Consider the following 19,925-nt stretch of genomic DNA (forward strand, 5'->3'; position numbering starts at 1 on the left):
TTTCCTCTAGTTCTGATGAGCAGGAGGCTACTCGCTAGTCACGGTGCACAGGCTTCTCACTGCAGTGGCTTCTCTGGCTGCAGAGCATGGGCTAGGGCACAGGCTCAGTAGCTATGGTGCACGGGCTGAGTTGCTCCAAGGTGTGTGAGATCTTTCCAGACCAGGGATCTTTCCAGTGTCTCCTGCATTGGCAGGTGGATTCTTTACTACTGAGCCACCCAGGAAGTCCCTCTCCTGATCCTTTGATTCTCAAGCTCTTTGCTTTTCTTGGGCAAATCGTTCTGGACTTTCCTGAAGATGAGTGTTTTCATTCAAATCATCCGTCATTTGTTTCTGAAGTTCTCCTCCATTGTTCTGAGATGCTTTTCAGATGTTTTATTATTTCAGTCACTTGGCACTGAAGGGATTTTGACATCATCAAGGGACCGTGTCCATCTCTGAAGAGCATCCTTAGCCCATGAAGTAACGTTTACAGGGCTCCCTTTTCTGCCATTTTCCTAGAAAGTCTACTGTGTCCTTTGGTGAAGACCTGTTCTGTTTTTATTATGCATGTGCGCTGCTGAGTCGCTTCAGTCAAGACCAGCTCTTTGCGATCCTCTGGACTGTAGCCCTGCCAGGCTCCTCTGTCCATGGGATTCTCCAGGCAAGAAAACTGGAGTGGATTGCCATGGCCTCCTCCAGGGGATCTTCCCGACCCAGGGATCGAACCGGCGTCTCTTACATCTCCTGCATTGGCAGGTGGGTTGTTTACCACTAGCGCCACCTGGAAAGCCCCTGGTTTTTATTACGTGCTGCCAAATGCAGCATCTGTAACTGTAAAGGACTGTCCCTCAGTACAGGCAACAGGAGGACATCACATTGTCATTAGCCCCGTCTTCTTGCTGACTCTTCAATACACTTTAACCAGGGCAGCAAAATTTAGTGCTTTCTCCTCCTTAAAGTATGCTGACTCTTTACTCTAAGAACCGCCCAACAATAGAAACCAGCATCTCCCAGGGAAACCCACAGAGACCTGGGCTCATCTCAAGCACTAGACATCACCAGCAGAGCACCACACAGTGGCTTTAGGATCAGCTGGGAAGACACTTTCGTGTCACTTAGAAGGTCCTTCCCGGTTCCAAAGAGCATCACAGTTGTCCTTCTGACCACCAGCATCCCATAGGCCCCAACTGACCACATGGAACCCTGTGGAATATTCTGTCTCTAATGCAAACTCATTCCCAGCAACCAGGACAGACCATGAATTGAGATGGGAAAGGGCAAGGCCCACCAGGTTCAAAAACAGCCCTCCCTAACTTCACTTTGCTGAGTGTATGAACAGACATGACTCATACGGTGTCCTTGGGAATGCAGAAAGGTCTGAGTCCCAGAGCCTCCGGGAGCTCAGCCACCCTCAGCCCCACCTGTCCCTACAGCAAACCCAGCGGATCAATGCAGTGTCTGCTGGTGGCTACTGTCTTCATCAAACTAGTGCTTATAATCCTACTTTTTAGTTTATCAACTCTAAACAGTATCCATTGATATTGATCTATAAAATACAAGGGTTTGAATTCACTTACACTGCTCTCCTTCAAGACCTAGCTCAGTGTTTGTGGTTTCCTATTATTTTATAGATATATGTGGTTACTTTCATAACATTAAATAACATACATACTGTGTCTCCACTTACTGTCTCATCAACTACAGTATTTTGATTCTCCTTTTTAAAGAAAATTTTACTTAGTTTTGGTTGCACTGGATCTTCGCTGCTGCTAACAGGCTTTCTCTAGTTGCAGTAAGCAGAGGCTGCTCTCTAGTTGCCTGTGTGCACTTCTCTGCAGTGGCTTTTCTGGTTGCAGAGCATTGGGCTCCAGCGCTCAGGTCAGTAGTTGCGGTGTATAGGTTTAGTTGCCCTATGGCACGCGGAATCTTCCTGGACCAGGAATCAAACTCGTGTGAGCTGCATCAGCAGGGGGATTCTTAACCACTAAACCAACAGGGAAGTCTCTGATTCTCCTTCTTGTAAGATGAGAGTATTTATGCTCTATCCTTCTGTCTCCTTACTGTCTTCAACCTCCCTCAGATGAATGATCATGTTAAATTGACACAGTTAATATTCACATTTTGCAACCATAATCCCATGTTCTAAATTCCCATATCTTTACTCCAAAAAATTCAAATCCTTGTATTTTACAAATCAGTATTAATATCAATGGATACTGTTTAGAGTTGATAAGCTAAAAAGTGGGGTTATAATACTGTAAACAGTGTTATCACCCAATATACGTTGCACACAGCCCAAACAAGTAGGACCACTGTATCAATTCCTCCTCTACTAGCTTGGGATTACAGTCCCTTGGCCACTCAAGAACAGTCCCTGTAGCCTAAAGCGCAATGAATTCGCTTTCTTAGATTCCAGCAATTGTTCAAAATCATGATACATTTTTCTTGCTATTTGGATAATGACTTTCCAGTACAGCTTCTTATTTCTCTAGGCATTTCTGAATACATATTTTTTCCCTGAAAGATGGGCATTTTTCATACCTCAGGGTTTTCTATCCTCTCAATCATGTTACCTGCCACGAGGACTGGCCATTTTTCTTGGACACTCTCCCAAGCAGAGCACTGCCCTCTTCTCCAGTCTGGGCTGGTTGTCCACCAGAATCGGCTCTGCTCCAGACTTACCACCATCCTTCTTCCTTGATTAGGCTGCCCTCCTGTCTCCTGGATTTTATGTCTTTCTCTTTCTTTGTGACTTCCCCATGCTTCTGGGATCCATCCTCAAATAACTTCCTTAAAAGGGTACATGGAAATTAAATATGCTTATTTTGCCCTAATATTTAACTGACAGTTGAGCCATGTGAAAAAAAAATTATTTATTTGGCTGTGTTGGGTCTTAGTTGCATCATATGGAATCTTTCATTGCAGTGCACAGGCTGTGGAGTGTGTAGGCTCAGTAGCCCTGCAACATGTGGGATCTTAGTTCCCTGACCAGGGATCGAACCCATGTCCTCTGCATTGAAAGGCAGATTCTTTAACTACTTGACCACCAGGGAAGTCCTCAGTTGTTGTCTTTTTTTTTTTTTTTAAGTCTCATTTGCTCAGACCTTTGGAGGCATTATTGTATTGTCTTGTAGCACTGAAGGTTATAGATGAAAAGCCAGTTGTGAGTTTGAATTCAGCTCCTTTAAGGTGACCTATTTGATCTCTCTGGGGGATTTTAGGTTCTACATATTATCTTTGGTGCTCTAGAAGTTTACAGAAAAGCATCTAAGGATTAGGTTGTTTTGTTGTTTCCATTTATTTTGCTGGATATCCTCAGCCCTTTAAAATTCAGTCCTTCAGCCCTGAGAAATTTTCTTCTCCTGTTTCCTTGCTAATTTCCATTTTCTCAACTCTCTGTGATTCTTTCCCCTTTTATGTGTGACCTCAGGATGTGTTCTAATGCTTTAATATTTTCTCCAATATTTCTGTTCTACATTCTGAGAGATTCCTTTGACTTAATGTTCCAAGCTTGTTTTGAATTTTTTATTTCAATAATGAAAACTTTTTAATCTCTAAGAACTGTCTCTCGTTATTCTTCTGTGTCTTATTACCTCTCACCCTGTTTCATGGATATAATATACTCTTAAAGAATCCAACTGTATGAATTATAAGATATTTTTTTATGAATAACCCAGATTTCCACTGTGGTAAGTCTATTTATCTTGGTCTGTCTCTTGGGTTCTGGGGTTCTTCTCAAATTTTTGTGACTTTTGGTTGTCATTCCAAGGTATAAAGGACTACACCACTGATGTGGTTTTTCTCTGCATTGTATTGGAACCAAGGAGATCTATTTTTTCACCAAGTCTCTTCCCTGGAACTCTGATTGGGAGCCCTCTGTGGGGTGTGAAATGTTGCCTGGTGGCATGCCGGCTGACAGGTTTGGCCTCGACAACTAAGCCATGGATTCAAGTGCCAGAAGGTGGAGGTTCTAATCCGGACACCACAGTCTGCACCTGAGCCTTGTCTAATGTGTATGCATTTGCTCAGTTGCTCAGTCATGCTGACTCTTTTGTGACCCCATGGACTGTAGCCCACAAGGCTCATCTCTCCATGGGATTGCCATTTCCTCCTTCAGGGGCTCTTCCCAACTCAGAGGCTGAACCCTTGTCTCCTGTGTCTCCTGCATTGGCAGGCAGATTCTTGACAACTGAGCCACTTGGGAAACCAACCTTCTCCAGAAGGTTGGCTTAACGACATAGACTTTATATGTTGTCTGGGAGCAGACACCAGGCTAAACTGTACCAGAGTATGGCAGGTGGGCCGCACCAACTCAACCATCCCTCCTCTGGGAACCTCATTTCTTATTCCTGCCTCCCACTGTGCCTTCAAACTATGAATCCAGAATGCTTTCAGTTTCTACCAGGTTTGCTGGTTCTCATACCCACTGCTGCCCTCTTCCATTCCAGGTTGATGCTTTTTTGACTGCTGCATGTATCACAAATTCCATTTATTCCATCTTCCAGGAAAGGGTTGAACTTTCTTGCTTACTGGCAATCTCCCCCCGGCTCCCATTTCTTTGCCACGATAGGTATTATTGATCATTTTATTCCAGTGAAATATTAAGGAGTAACAAAGACGAAAACATGTGTTCCAGCTGTCGTCTTGAACCAAAAGCCCTCCTCAAGAATTTGTTTGAATTCTGCTACGAATTGAAACTACAGCTGCTGGTCTACTCTGTGCCAAACACTGTGTTTGTCTTTAATAGGCTGCAAGTGCGAGAAGTGTTCAACTCCAGATTACATTTGAGCCCATTTTTATTAAAAAGTTACCAAAAGAAATTCAAAGTGGACTGGAGAGAAATGTTTCAAAGAGCTCAAGGGCAGAAAGGCCAGGGTTGGAAGCTTCTGGCTTTTTGCCCGACTGCAGCTGCTGGGATGTACAAGGTTCGGAGGCCACTCCAGCTCCTGCCGGGAGGACGCAGTGGCTGTCAGTCAAGAACAAAAGGCCATGCTCTGGGGCTCCGATCCTGGGCTCCTCAGCAACAACTTTCTCTCTATGTCAGCACAGCTGCCAAGCTTTGTGCACACCTGCTTCCCCGGGCAGGGCCAGGAGAGACTCACCGGCTCCAAGGAAAGGATGAAGGGAAGGCAGGAGCTCCTGAGTGAGTTTGATGTGCTGGTCCACCACTCGCCTTAGAGTAGCAGGAGGAACAGAGATGCTCCAGAGTATTTCTGGAACTCTAGATGGCCCTTGGACCGCAAGAGATCCAACCAGTCCATCCTAAAGGAGATCAGTCCTGAGTGTTCATTGGAAGGACTGATGTTGAAGCCAAAACTCCGGTACTTTGGCCACCTGATGCAAAGAGCTGACTCATCTGAAAAGACCCTGATGCTGGGAAAGATTGAAGGCGAGAGGAGAAGGGGACGACAGCGGATGAGATGGTTGGATGGCATCACCGACTCAATGGACATGAGTTTGAGTAGACTCTGGGAGTTGGTGATGGACAGGGAGGCCTGGTGTGCTGCAGTTCATGGGGTCGCAAAGAGTCGGACACGACTGAGCGAATGAGCTGAACTGAACTGAGATGGCAAAACTAGAGACCTAATTGGGCTTAAGCAAAAAAAAAAAAAAAGATGATTTTATCACAAGGGTCTAAAAGAAACCAAGGAGTCCCAGTAATCGTAGGAAGGAGGCAGAGCTGAGGTCCCAGAGGTTACTGTGGTCTGTTCTCCTCCTCTCATCCCCATCTCCAGGCCTCTCTGTCTGCCGACTGGCTTTCTCTTCTCCTCAGTCTACATGGCAGAATGTGGGGGCTCTCACATGCAGCCCAGCCCTTCACAGAGATTGACTGGCTGCGCTTACACCAAGGGTGGGCAAGCTTCTTCTGTAAATGCTGGGTGGAGAATATTTTCAGCTCTGTGGGCCATCCAGTCTCTGGCACCACTCCACCATTGTTGGTAAAAGTGGCCCTGGTCTATACATAAATGGATGGGCATGTGGCCTCATTTCAACAAAACTTTATTTACAAAAACACGCTGGCAGTAGGCAGGATTTGGCTAGTTGACCGACCCCTGCCTTAGACACAGGCCCAAACTTTTAGAAGGATCTGAATGGTTTCAGTGCAGGTCAGTAGCGAATCCCTTAGTCAGGAAGCAGGCAGGTGGGGAGACAGCAGAAATCTGGCAGCTGGGAGCCAAGGCCCAGAGGAGGGGGGCAAGTTCCCAGAGAAGGGAGTCTAAGAGGACACCCCCAGCCAGAGTCCACTCCACTGCACCTCAGTGGAGCAGCCATTAGTCAGAAATATTAGTTCCTGCATCTTCCAACTTCAGGATATCTCCTGGAACTGAGTAGCAAAACAATCCTTGCAGTCTGGAGATCCTCACAAAAAGGTTCTGTGTAGGATGCGACATTCTAAAATTTCTTATCATAACAAAAAGAAAGTGAATAAAGGATGTAAGGTAATTAGCCCTCTACACAACCTATAACTCAAGAAGTTTATTCAAAATATCTAGTTTCTTACAGGTACATTTAGGGGGAACTTTTACCTTTAAACCCAAGGCTCTGAAGTTGAACAAAAGTGACTTTGGGCTTCAGTTGGCTGAAGATTCTACTGCACCCGGCTCCCCACCCCCACCCTAGGGCTCACAAGAGTGTGGTTGTGTGGTTGTTGAGTGACATGCCCAATGCGGCTGTCACTCAGTCTGCACCCCGCCTCCTATGGTGGCCCTGTGGCTTACAGTCATGTCGTAAAGCAACTGAGGTGGCCACCGGGACAGCCACTGTGGAAAGCAGCACAGTTGTTCCTTAAAAAAATTGAAAGTAGAATTACCATACGATCCAGCAATGTCACGTCTGGGTGAACAAACCCCAAAGAACTGAGAGCAGGGTCTCAAGGGGATATTTATACCCTCATGCTCACAGCAACATTAGCCAAAAGGTGGAAGTAAACCATGCGTCCATCGACAGCCAAACAGATACACCGAATGTAGTGTATACACACAATAGCATATTATTCAGCCTTAAAAAGGAAGGCAATTCTTATACCAGCTGCACGGAAGAACTGTGAGGGCATTATGCTATGTGAAATAAGCCAGTCACAAAAAGACAGGCGCTTTGTGATTCCACTTGTAAGAGGTACCTAGGGCGGAGACTTACAGAGACAGAAAGTAGAAGTTGGTTTCTGGGAGCTGGGGAAAGGAGGAATGGGGAGTTACTGTCTCATGGGTCCAGAGTTTCAATTCTGAAAACTGAAAATAATTCTGGAAATCGGTCACACAACAACATGAATGAATCAAATGCTATTGAACTGCACACTGAGAAATGGTAAAGACATGAAATTTTGTGTGATGTATATTTTGCCACAATTAAAAACAAAATTGTGATGGGACAGGCCTGGACCTCCCTGGGCCCCAGCAGGTAAAAGCTGAGCCACTGCCCCCAAAGGCTTCCCCGGGATGAGCTCTGGCCTCGGCCCTTCTGTGTGTCTATGAAAACCAGAGCTTTGGGGCTTTTCTTTATGTCAGCAGAAACCAGGAAGCAGGTATTCAGAAAACCCTGCTGCTTGCCCTTCTGTGAATCATTTTGGGGGGCTTCTCCTCTAAAGTGAAAGTTGCTCAGTTGTGTCTGACTCTTTGTGACCCCATGGACTATACAGTCCATGGAATTCTCCAGGCCAGAATACTGGAATGGGTAGCCTTTCCCTTCTCCAGGGGATCTTCCCAACCCAGGGACTGAACCCAGGTCTCCCACATTGCAGGCGGATTCTTTACCAGCTGAGCCATCAGGGAAGCCCACATTCTCCTCTCCTCCTAAGCGGAACCTGGAATTCTCTGGCCTTCCCAGCAGCTGCCAGGGCCCAGATGCTGGACCAACTGGGGCACCCAGACAGCAGCGAGAGGGCAGCTGTGGGCTTTCACATGGTGTCTGTTCTTAGGACAGCAGCTCGGCGGGTGATCAGACCCCATGTGATCCACTGCAAGAGCCCTCCTTCAGGCAACCCCTCCTCTATTTCCCACATCTTCATCCCGCACCTCGTCTGAGATCCTGGCCTTTGAGTGAAGGAGTAGCCTGTGCAACGCCCAGCCCCATGGAAGAGCCAAAAGTTTCCACTTTGGGTGCAGGCGGACCCTGCTCAGGCCTCTGAGGGCCCCCCTTGCCTCCGATCATGCCACTTCCAAACCCTCCTGCATATAGCCTCCTACTGACCTCGGAACACACATCGAAGCAGGTTGCTGCTGTACCCTGACCTTCCCTGGCTCCCTACTGCCCTCAGGACCAAACTCCCTGGCATGGCGCTCAGCCTGCAAGCCCAGATCCCTGCCTTTCTCTCCAGTCATGTTCCCCACAGCTCCCACCTTTGTGCTTCTCAACTCCACGCATCCCTGCATTTTCCCAAGTGTACCTCTTTGAAACGCCAACCAGTAACTCAAGTCCCTTTTCCATCGTACACAGACTGTTGGACCGTTCTCCTTGTGGCGCAGGGGCCCATCCACCCCACTTGTTGCTCCCTCTCCTCGGGGGGCCTCCAGCTCGTCCACACCCTCTGTATGACTGGACACCCAGGAGTGACCATACACTCCAGAGGTGAGCCCTATGGGCACAGAGAACAGCCCATAGGCTCAGGGAATGACTTCACAGGTTTGAGACATCATAACACAACACAGACCAACCAAAGACCATGCATGAAAATTACAGAAGGAGGGATTGAGAATGAACTCCTAGGCAAGGGCTTTGGAAATCACTGGGATGAGCTCTGGAAGAAGGCCATCTCCTTTCCTGCCCTGAAAATACCCAAGGGTCAGCTGGGAACACACCTGGCTGGCAGGTGTGGAGACTGCCTTGAGATGGGGGGATGGGTAACCATCCTTTAGGGGCTCTCTGCCCCTGTGAGTTATAAGCCCCTTTGCTGGGGGCTTCCTACTCCTTATCCTGATGGCCAGACACAGGATTATTCTTTCAGCTTTGAGTCATGGGGGAGGAAATTCTTAAAAAGTACCCATCTTTTACTCTGGCCAATTTCCTGGCCAATTAATGTACAGGAATAAGGTACAAGGCACGGCAAGCACCAACTAAGATGAGGTCGGAAACCTTAACAATAGGCGCAAAGGATGGAGTTGCTGATGCTTCCCCAGAGACTCCATGGAAGCTGGGATGAATACAGTCTCCTTGCCAGAGGCCTGTTTCTGAGGTCAAGGGTTTGAGAAATGCAGCACAACTTCAGTTCCACATTCCAACTAGGTTTTCCCTCCCAGCAGTCTGGTCCCAGTGCTTCACATCTCTGAGCTTCAGCTCCTCTCCCATCAAATGGAGATGAAACTACCAACCACGTACAAGAGAGGACTCTGCAAGCTGCAGGGCCTGATATGAACATAAGTTATGTTTATTCCCCTCCTATACCAGTTAAGAAATTTCTAGATTAAATAAGGTTGCTACGAAGTTAAGACCTTGATTTCAATGGAAGAAACAGTCCGAGGTAGACAGTGTAATTATTCAGAGAATGAAGAAAGAAGTGAGTCACTCCAGATGGGCAGAGGGTAGGAGGAACAGGGCTGGCGTGAGAGCTGAGGAACACCCCAAGGTCACTGTGGCATTACTGACAATGGTCAAGACATGGAAACACCTAAGTGTCCATCAACAGAGGAATGCATAAAGAAACAGGTACTACCTACAATGGAATAGTGTTCAGCCCTAAAAATACAAAAGAGAGCACGCGCGATCCTGCTACTTTTGCCGACATGGATAAACCTGAAGGACATTATGCTGAGTGAAGTAAACCAGACACAGAAAGACAAATCCTTGTACACCATGATCTAGCTCAGTTCTGTGTGGAATCGGAAAGAGTCGAATACCTAGAAGCAGAGAACAGAACGGTGGTTGCCAGGGGCAGGGAGCTGGGGAGACTGGGGAGATGGTGCTCCAAGGGTACAAAGTGGCTGTCGCGTACGACAAGTGAGTCTAGAGATCCCATGTCAGTGTGGTGACTGTAGTTAACAATCCTCTACTGAGTACTGGACATTTGCTAAGAGAGCAGATTTCAGGTACTCTCACCACACACACGCACACACACAGTAACCATGTGAGGTGATGCATATGCTAATTATCTTGGCTGTAGCCATCAATTCACTCTGTGTATGTACACCAAGATGTTTTACACCATAAATATATATAATTTTTATTAAAAACAAAGACACATATTAAACACACACGCCTGAGAGATGAAGTGTAAGCTGGTCACGGTCCCCATGCTCCCGGGCGCTTAGTTGCCCTGAGTTGAGACCAGCTCTCTGACATCATCACCAGCACAAGGCTTGGAGCCATCACCCACCTCAGGGCGCCCCCTCCAAAGGTTCAGTCCCTCCTTGAGTGGCCAGTGGCGGGGATGAAGAGACAGGGGCTGGGCTCGCCCTGTCCAGCACAGGTATGTGGCCAGAGCTGGGAACTCTCTCCCTTTACCTCCTTCAAAGCATATGGGGGTCTGTGCTCAGGAGGGAGATGCTAAATCTGGCTGTCAGTTCCCAGAGACAGTTTCCTTCCCCAGGGGCCTTGGGGACTCGGGCAATTGCCAAACTCCACAGCCCCCTCCCCTGCTTAAGTGTGATCGATGGGCTGAGTTTTCCTGCCGGTTTAAACACTTTGCATTGATTTGTGTATTAGTTTGTATATTGTTTTGAGAGACCAATTTCAAGACAAGCTTTGCCCATCGTCCATCAAAGCTCACTGGTGCTTTATCTTCATTCTGAGCTGGCTGCTCATCAGACTCCAGGCAGGCTGCTGCCAAAAGACCCTGCTGCCCGGGACCTCCATCCATCACCTTGTGGGCAGCACTCTGCCTCAGGTATGCTAAAACTCAGGTTGAGACACTGTACCTTTCGGGGAATAAACTTTCTTACTTGGCTTCTTGGAGAAGATCTGAGCAACCAGTCATTGAGATGCTTAAGATTCCCAGAGATGAAAAGGTTACAGGAACTTTCACAAGCATTTCACAGATGTGCAAACCAAGTCAAGCATCACAGAACAGAAACAGGTGTAAACTACAGCTGTGTCTTAACAGTGTTTTGAAACAGACTGAGTGGAAACAACCACTGAGAGCGGGCACTTACTCTCTCACTCGCTAGGCATCGATGCTCAAGGCTGGGAGTAGGCACAGGTTCAGGACAGGGATATGGGTGAGGTCAATCACCCTTCCAGCAGGATCTTGCTCTCTCAAGGGGGCTGCCTCCTGCCCTTCATCCATGTCCCAGGAATGTCTGGTTTCTTGTCTTCTGGGAGGAGATGTGTGACATCTTGGGTGGGTGGGTGGGTGGGGACAGCTCACCCTCCCAGGGACAGCTCACTCCCCCAGCCCTGGCAGCCAGGACTGTTCCCTACTCTTTTCCAGGAAGAGACAAAACCTCCAAGCCCCCAAGTCCCAGCCATGCTTCTGATGCCTGTCTGAAGCCCCACATCCCGGAATGAGGGCCCCTGGACAGAAATGAATCTGTACCAACCAGGCTGACAGCAAAGAGCCATCCCTGGGACGACATGACCATCATTCTCGCCTTCTCTCTGTCTCCTCTTTCCGTTGATTCAAGGACAGGAGTCTCACAGATTATTCTTCTCCTTTCTCAGATATGCAACAAGGTCCTGGCCCCCAGGACAGCTTCACCCTCACTGTCAACAGGAGAGACAGGGGCTGGGTGAGGCCAGAGGCCAGGGCTCTCCTTGCCCCAGAATTCTGATTGTCCCAAGTCCATCAGAACACGGTGATCAGCAAAACACAGGAGCCAGGCTCTCACAGCGGGGCCTTGGCAGGGTCACTTCAGCTCACCCAGAAATCGCCTATGGGAGGATCCACCAGGGACCTGAGATGTCCTTACAAGGGGAGTGCGACTCACTCACTCAGAGGCTCACTGTGGACCTGGGGGTGGGCCGCAGATGAGGAAAACAGGGTTGACTCTAATAGAAGTGTGTATGAAAAAAGTGACCTTCAGCCCACCTCTGACCTTCTGACCTTCTTCTGCAGGAACCCCCCAGTCCCTCCGCCCTTCTAAGGAGTAACAAGTTCTGAACCCATCCATTCTCTTTCCCTCAAAACTTAGCTATGCAAAATAGAGGTGGCTCTCCAAAATAAGAAAAGATGCTCAGCCTCGTTCAGAATAAAATACAAATTAAAACGACTCTGAGCTTCCATTTATCACCATCAAGGTGGCAGAAGGCCGAAGTCTCAATTGCAGGCTGGCTGCAGGCCTGTGGGGACGTGGACACTCTCATTCACTGATGGGAGGAGTGGAGAGGTAAACTGATGTCCTAGGATACTTTGACTCTATTTCTGTAACATAATAAAAATATATATATTTGGTCGTTGTCCCTGGTTTTTGGCATGGAGCTCCTAAAACCCTTGGAATTTTCTAAGTGATAGGAGGGTCTTTATTTATTCACAAGGAGCCACTGTCAACCAGCTGGGTTTATGCTAACGAGGTGGCTTGGGGCAGGGTCCCTGGATAGCATCAATATCACCAAACTGATGGTGATTAGAAGGCAGGAAGTTTCAGCCCCCCTCCCTGACCTCTGGGGCGGGGAGGGGGACCAGAGATGAGGACATCAAAACTGGAACAAGAAAGGTTCCAGAAAGCTTCCAGGTTGGTGAACACACTGATGTGCTGGGAAGGGTGCACTTGGAGAGGGTATGGGAGTTCTGCACACGTGCACACACACATACACACATACACAGACCTGGCCCTTCCATTCGGTTGCTCCTGAGTTGCATCCCTTATAATAAACCATAATAGGGACTTCCCTGGCAGTCCAGTTGCTAGGACTCTGCACTTCCACTGTAGGGAATCCAGGTTCAAACTCTGGCCAGAGAACTAAGATCCCACATGACACAGCCAAAAAAAAAAAAAAATGACAGTAATAGTAGTAAAGCACTTTACTGAGTTCTGTGAGTCACCCTCCACCTCCATCTCATAATTCACCAGTGTGATTCACATTGTGCTAAGTCCTGAGCTAGTGGTAAAAAACATCTATTTTTGCTTTATTGACTATGCCAAAGTCTTTGACTGTGCAGATCACAATAAACTATGGAAAAGTCTGAAAGAGATGAGAATACCAGACCACCTGACGTGCCTCTTGGGAAACCTGTATGCAGGTCAGGAAGCAACAGTTAGAACTGGACATGGAACAACAGACTGGTTCCAAATAGGAAAAGGAGTCCGTCAAGGCTGTATATCGTCACCCTGCTTATTTAACTTATATGCAGAGTACATCATGAGAAATGCTGGGCTGGAAGAAGCACAAGCTGGAATCAAGACTGCCAGGAGAAATATCAATAACCTCAGATATGCAGATGACACCACCCTTATGGCAGAAAGTGAAGAAGAACTAAAGAGCCTCTTGATGAAAGTGAAAGAGGAGAGTGAAAAAGTTGGCTTAAAGCTCAACATTCAGAAAACTAAGATCATGGCATTTGGTCCCATCACTTCATGGTAAACAGATGGGGAAATAGTGGAAACAATGGCCGACTTTATTTTTCTGGGCTCCAACATCACTGCAGATTGTGATTGCAGCCATGAAATTAAAAGACGCTTACTCCTTGGAAGGAAAGTTATGACCAACCTAGATAGAATATTCAAAAGCAGAGACATTACTTTGTCCACAAAGGTCTGTCTAGTCAAGGCTATGGTTTATCCAGTGGTCACTATGCATGTGAGAGGTGGACTATAAAGAAAGCTGAGCGCCGAAGAATTGATGCTTTTGAACTGTGGTGTTGGAGAAGACTCTTGAGAGTCCCTTGGACTGCAAGGAGATCCAACCAGTCCATCCTAAAGGAACTCAGTCCTCAGTGTTCATTGGAAGGAATGATGCTGAAGCTGAAACTCCAATCCTTTGGCCACCTGATGTGAAGAGCTTACTCATTTGAAAAGACCCTGATGCTGGGAAAGATTGAAGGGAGGAGGAGAAGGGGACGACAGAGGATGAGATGGCTGGATGGCATCACTGACTCAAAGGACATGGGTTTGGGTGAACTCCGGGAGTTGGTGATGGACAGGGAGGCCTGGCTTGCTGCGATTAATGGAGTCGCAAAGAGTCAGACATGACTGAGCGACTGAACTGAGCTGAACTGAGTGGTAAAGAACCCTTTTGCCAATGTAGGACTTAGCACGCATGTGAGTCATTGCAGTGAATTATCAGATGGAAGTTGAGGGGGCTGTCATGGGAGCCCCCAAATTTAGCTGACAGATACCCTGTTTATGGCTGAAGTGGGGGCAGTCTTGGGGAAGATCCTAACCCTGTGGAGTGTAACACTAACTTCAGATAAATAGTGTCAGAATTGAGCTGAATGATCAGAGAATGGGTGCTGGAAAAGACAGCACACATTCAGTGTCAGGAAAAAATAATCACTTTCAAAATCACCAATGTGTTTACCTTTGATTCAACCACAAACTCTACTTTCTAGGGACTATCTTACTGATAATACTTGCCAGCAGCAAAAGGATGTAAATACAACCTTATACATTTTGGCATTGTTTGAAATAGTAAAAGAACGGAAGCAGCCAAATTGCCACGTATATGGGAACTGTTTAAATTAGTGAACATGCACACAATGGAATTCTAAGTATTTTAAAAGAAAAGGATTAAAGATCTTTCAGTATTGACATGGAAAGATCTCCAAGACTTCTTGCTAATTGGAAAAAAGCAGAGGGCAGGACAGTGTTGATGGTACACTATATCCTGTGTTAAATGAAAAGGGATACAGAAGATAGACTTGGATGGATTAAGTGTAAAGTGCTCATTCGCTCAGTCGTGTCCGACTCTTTGTGACCCCATAGACTGTAACCCACCAGGCTTCCCTGTCCAGGGGATTCTCCAGGCAAGAATACTGGAGTGGGTTGCCATTCCCTTCTCCAGGGGATCTTCCTGACCCAGGGATTGAACCCAGGACTCCTGCACTGCAGGCAGATTCCTTACTGGATGAGCCACCAGGGAAGCCCATGGACTAGCCCACTTTTTAAAATCTCTGAAAGGATAAGCAAGGAGCCAACACCAATGGTGCCCCTCACTTGAGTGGGAAGACAGAACTGGGCCCCTGAGGCATGAGGACAGGAGAAAGGGATTTCCCTTTGATGGTTCCAGCAGGTGAACATAACTCCGGTTCCGCTCAGAGCAGGCCTGACCTGGATCCTGTTCCACCCTCTCCCCGTGGGGCTCCCTGGTTCACTCGGTGCTCAGATCTGAGAGTCAGCTGGTACAAGAGCCCAAGGCCCCAGCCTAGGGCTCTTTCAGAGACACCACGTGACTCTGTGCCTGTCTGGGGGAGGGCATGGGCCATGTCTTTGAATCACAGAGCAGTGGCACATGCTCACTGGTTCTTATTAATAAAAGTTTTCTGAATGAATGAATATTGTGTTATACTTCCTGTGTTGTTCTTGTTGCAGTTTAGTCACTAACTCATGTCCAACTCTTTGCAACCCCATGGACTGGAGCCCACTAAGCTCCTCTGTCCATGGGATTCTCCAGGCAGGAATACTGGAGTGGGTTGCCATTTCCTTCTCCAGGGAATCTTCCCAAACCAAGGATCGAACCCCAGTCTCCTGCATTGGCAGGTGGATTCTTTACCACTGAGCCACCAGGGAAGCCCTGTACTTCCTGTGGGCCCCACCCAAATCTCTGACTGAGCTGATTAATTAATTAATCATCGCCTGAGAGTGACAACAATTTACATCATCCAACCTTGAGTCGCATTTTCTAAGGGGCCATTATTGGTGAGACTTTGGGTATCTTGGCAGAGGAAACAGGTCTGGTGAGGGGGGCCCTTGACCCTCTCTATTCACCTTTCGATTGAAATGCCATAAGTAACTTCCATGTTGTAACTTCTTGCAGAATCGGACTATGTACAGAATAAGAAAAGAAAGAAAATGATTAAATAAATAGAGCAAATGTTTAGGACACATAACAAAGCACTCAGGAGAAGAGGAATGATTTATTTGCACTTAGATTATCTAACAAAAGCCAGTGCCCGTGGGGCATATCCTTTGAATGGAGTAGGCTGGAGGGGTGACACGGCAGACTGCATTGTGTACACCCTCCTTCTAGGCCAAATTTATGAATTAAAACTCCAAACATCGTTGCAAGGTAGATGGCAGATGTGCCTTTATTCAAAACCTGTAATATGAGGCTGTTATCCTCATCCTATAACTGACTACCACCTTGCCAGACAGACATGGCACTCACCAGCTGGAAATGAGAACTCAGAACCCTCTAGAACATAACCGTTCATCATCCACAAAGTGGGATTGTGACTATACAGGTCATGTCTATACAGGCTGGGAGCGTTCTGAGAGAGCTACACCATGTAAGATGATAAAAGCCTTTGGAAAGAAGATTGAGTAAGGCCATGGATGATGGATGGATGCTTGGTAAATCAAAGAGATCTGGGGCTTCTCAGGAGAGAGCTCTGTTGGAGAGCCTTTGGTCACAAATTAGCAGCATGTTAGGCTCCTTAGACTCAGCTGGGCTGGCTGCTGCATAGGGAGCAAGGTTATCAAAACCGCCAGAGGGAGAACGGGTAAGTGAGATGAATGGAGATCAAATCCCATTATAACCAAGTCCATTACAAAGAAAATTTCACCTTAACAAAAATATATCCAAGCCCCAGGCATCGGCCCATAATAATCGCATATTGTTCAAATAACCCATTGGGAAGCATGCTGTTCTTTAGGCCTTTGAGGCAATAGTCTCCAGTTAACAACACCCTGGCACATCCCCACTTAGCATGTGATGAATTATTTGTGGTACATGACAACACCTGAATCCCTCTCCAACCATCTGATTGCGGGAGGTGACTTTTGAGATGCTCTATTGGAAGTTGATGTTTTGAAAAATTGCAAGAGATTGGTCTTTAGAATCTTTATCTCATCTCTTAGCTTCCCATCAAACCAGCCACATGGGTCTAATACTACTAGGAAGATTATTTTCAATGGTAGATGATCACCTCTAAATATGCAGAACAAAAATATTTGATAAAACTCAACACCCATGCACGGATTACAATCATAGTAAAATAAAGCTAGTAACTTCCTCAATCTAATAAATAATATCTGTCAAGCATCCATATTAAATATCTTAATGCTGAAACTGTTTAAATCATTCCCTTAAACATCTGGAACCAGATTAAAAGCTCACTATATCAGAGACTGACAAAAGCTAAAAGACCTGGAAAATACTGTGTATACACGAAGTGAAAAAATAAGAACTCTCCTATGGTGTTGATAGAAATATAAATGAGCATGACCCCTTTAAGAGCATTTTGAAGTTGAAAATACACATATTCTTTAATTCTACAACTCTCTGGGCTCAAAGAGACATGTATAAGAATGTATTTTGTTGCTTTGTTTTTAACAGAAAAAGGATAGAAGCAACATATATGTCCCCAAAAGATATATAAATATATATATATATATTCTTAGAATGGAAAAGTAGTAGTAATTAACATGAAATCAACTAGAGCTACATGCATCAACAAGGAGCCACAGCAAGAAAAAGAAAGCAAGTTCCAGAAAAATACATGTATGATACCTTTATATAAAGTTTTAGAGGCATGCAAGGGCTAGGGTTCAGCATCAGAGCTCCAAGGGCAGTTAAGTTCAGCCTCTCCAAGCAGACAGGAACCCCACAAACATTTGTCCTTGAAACTGAGTGAGTGATTAGGGGATCACTGCAGCCTGGAACTGGGGATGAAGCAGGTTCACATTCTGTGTCTTGGCTATCACCGTCTTCATTGGCTCCAACTGCTATAATAAATACCACTGACTGGATGGCTTACACATTTATTCCTTGTAGTTCTGGAGGCTGGCTGAGGGCCACTATGGTTGGGTTTTTGATGCTGTCATCTCTTCCTGGTTAACAGATGATTATCTTCTCATTTTATAGTCAAAGGATGAGGAGAGAAAGGGCCAGCCAGCTCTATTCTAGTAAGGACATTGATCCCATCAAGGGGGCTTTATTCTCATGACTTAATCACCTCCCCAAAGCCCCACCTCCAAATACCATCAACATTAGAATTTGAGGGGAACACAAGCATTCAGTCCATAACAATCAGTATCCTCTCTTGACCCCTTGGGAATGGCCAGAAACCTACTACTGGACCACAAAGATGGCAGTATAGAGGGAAACACAGGACGTCCTCTTTTCTTCTTTTTTTCTTACTTGTACCTTCTGGTCTCTGAGCTCCTTGTATCGTCTGTCACACATGTATCTTTTAGACACCCAGAAAGCTCTCCCAGAATAGTCACCCTCTCCCTATGACCCCTCAGAATCAACAAAAACACCAGAGAGCAAGAAAAATGAGTAAAGTCTTTGGTGAGTGAGTCACAGTATCACACAGCCCTCAGTAGGAACTTGGAGCTTTAAAGAAATTAACTGTAAGATGATCCAATTCAACCTGCTTCCTCTCTGAGGTCCAGAGGGGTGATGTGGCTTGCCCAAGGCCTCATAGCTAGGTGATAAAAGAGCAAGACCCCAGTTCAGGTCTCCTGTCGTCAAGAACGGAGTTGTTCTAATGCACTACAGAAGTCTACAATGCATGTTCAATACATAAAACCTACAAAACATCAGCCTGAGTCCTCTCAGCCCTGTGGCAGTTCCAAAAATATGAGATCATGGTTTATGCCCCTTTCGTGCTCATGGAGGATCACTTTCAGAAGGCCCTCCTCTGGAGGTCAAAGTCATGCTTACCATCACGGGTTGGCATGGCACCCAAGCACGCACAGTTGTGCATGCAAAATGATGGCCTCCACATTTAAACAATGACTCATCATTTTGAATGTCACTGGGCTTGGAACAACTTGAAAGGGAAGGAAGGAAGGATAGTGATGTTGACATCTCAGTGGAGTGTGTTGATGAAGACATGATCCTGCTAATGAAAGGCAAAAATGTATGTTTCCATTCCCACCCTCATTGGCTTGATACCTATTTATCTGTAAGATTCTAGTGGCCAAGAATTGTTTTAACAAGGGAAGGACTGAGCTATAAATGTAGGAAGATATCTACAAACATCCCAAACTTGATTGCTTTCTGGGTGATTCTGATTTGTAAAGATCAATGAGGAAATGCTAATCAGAGATAAAAAGTTAAGAGTCCACATTAATGGATAAAAACTTCTCATTGATTACTTTGCAAAGGTGGAAGAAATCTCCAGTCTCTAAGCCTCCAAAACTTACAATCTAACGCAGATTCAGAATCAAAACTTGGGATAAATTTAAGATATCTATAGAGAATCATACAAGTAAATGGTACTTTAAAAGAACACCAAATTCTTCTGGCATTAGAGAAAAACAAACAAACAAAAAAGGATGACACAAATGAGAGGGACTTCCTCAAGAAATGTGAGGTTTGTGCCATGAGATTTGGAAGGAAGGAAAGGCCTGATGGTGAGAAGGCAAGGCAGCAGAAGTCCAAGGTACATGAATGGCTTCTGCACACACTCAGTGCAGTAGATCTGGCGACAATGGTACATATACGTCAACAAGATAAGGTTATTGCATTCTCTCGCTTCTCTAAGGACAGTGATCTCTGTAAAGAGGTAAGGCAGCGACTCTCTATTTTAGAGGAGGAAACAGCCTAAGCAGACTAAGTGGCATGCCCTAGGGCTCACAGCCAGCAAGTGGAAGAGCTCAGTCTTGAACCAAGGACTTTGTGCACTTTCCTTTAATGATCCTAATAGCCAGAAATAGAAGGACAGCTTTTAAAATAGCCTGATCAAGTGCAGGTACAGGGTGAGGGAATGTGCTATATCCTTGCAAAGGACTCAACAGTTATGAATGTGACCTGTCTGATTTGTTGGTCAATAGTCATGGAAAATGGATTAGTGAAATCAAGGTCACGGAGTCAATGTCTCAGGAAGCAAGGCTGAGAACACACAGCTGCAAACCACGGTTCTCTTGGCTTATTCAGGTACAGCCATTTGCAAAAGTTTGCAGTGAGAA

This window comes from Bos mutus, chromosome 4, assembly GCF_027580195.1.
Source record: "Bos mutus isolate GX-2022 chromosome 4, NWIPB_WYAK_1.1, whole genome shotgun sequence".
Taxonomy (NCBI): domain Eukaryota; kingdom Metazoa; phylum Chordata; class Mammalia; order Artiodactyla; family Bovidae; genus Bos; species Bos mutus.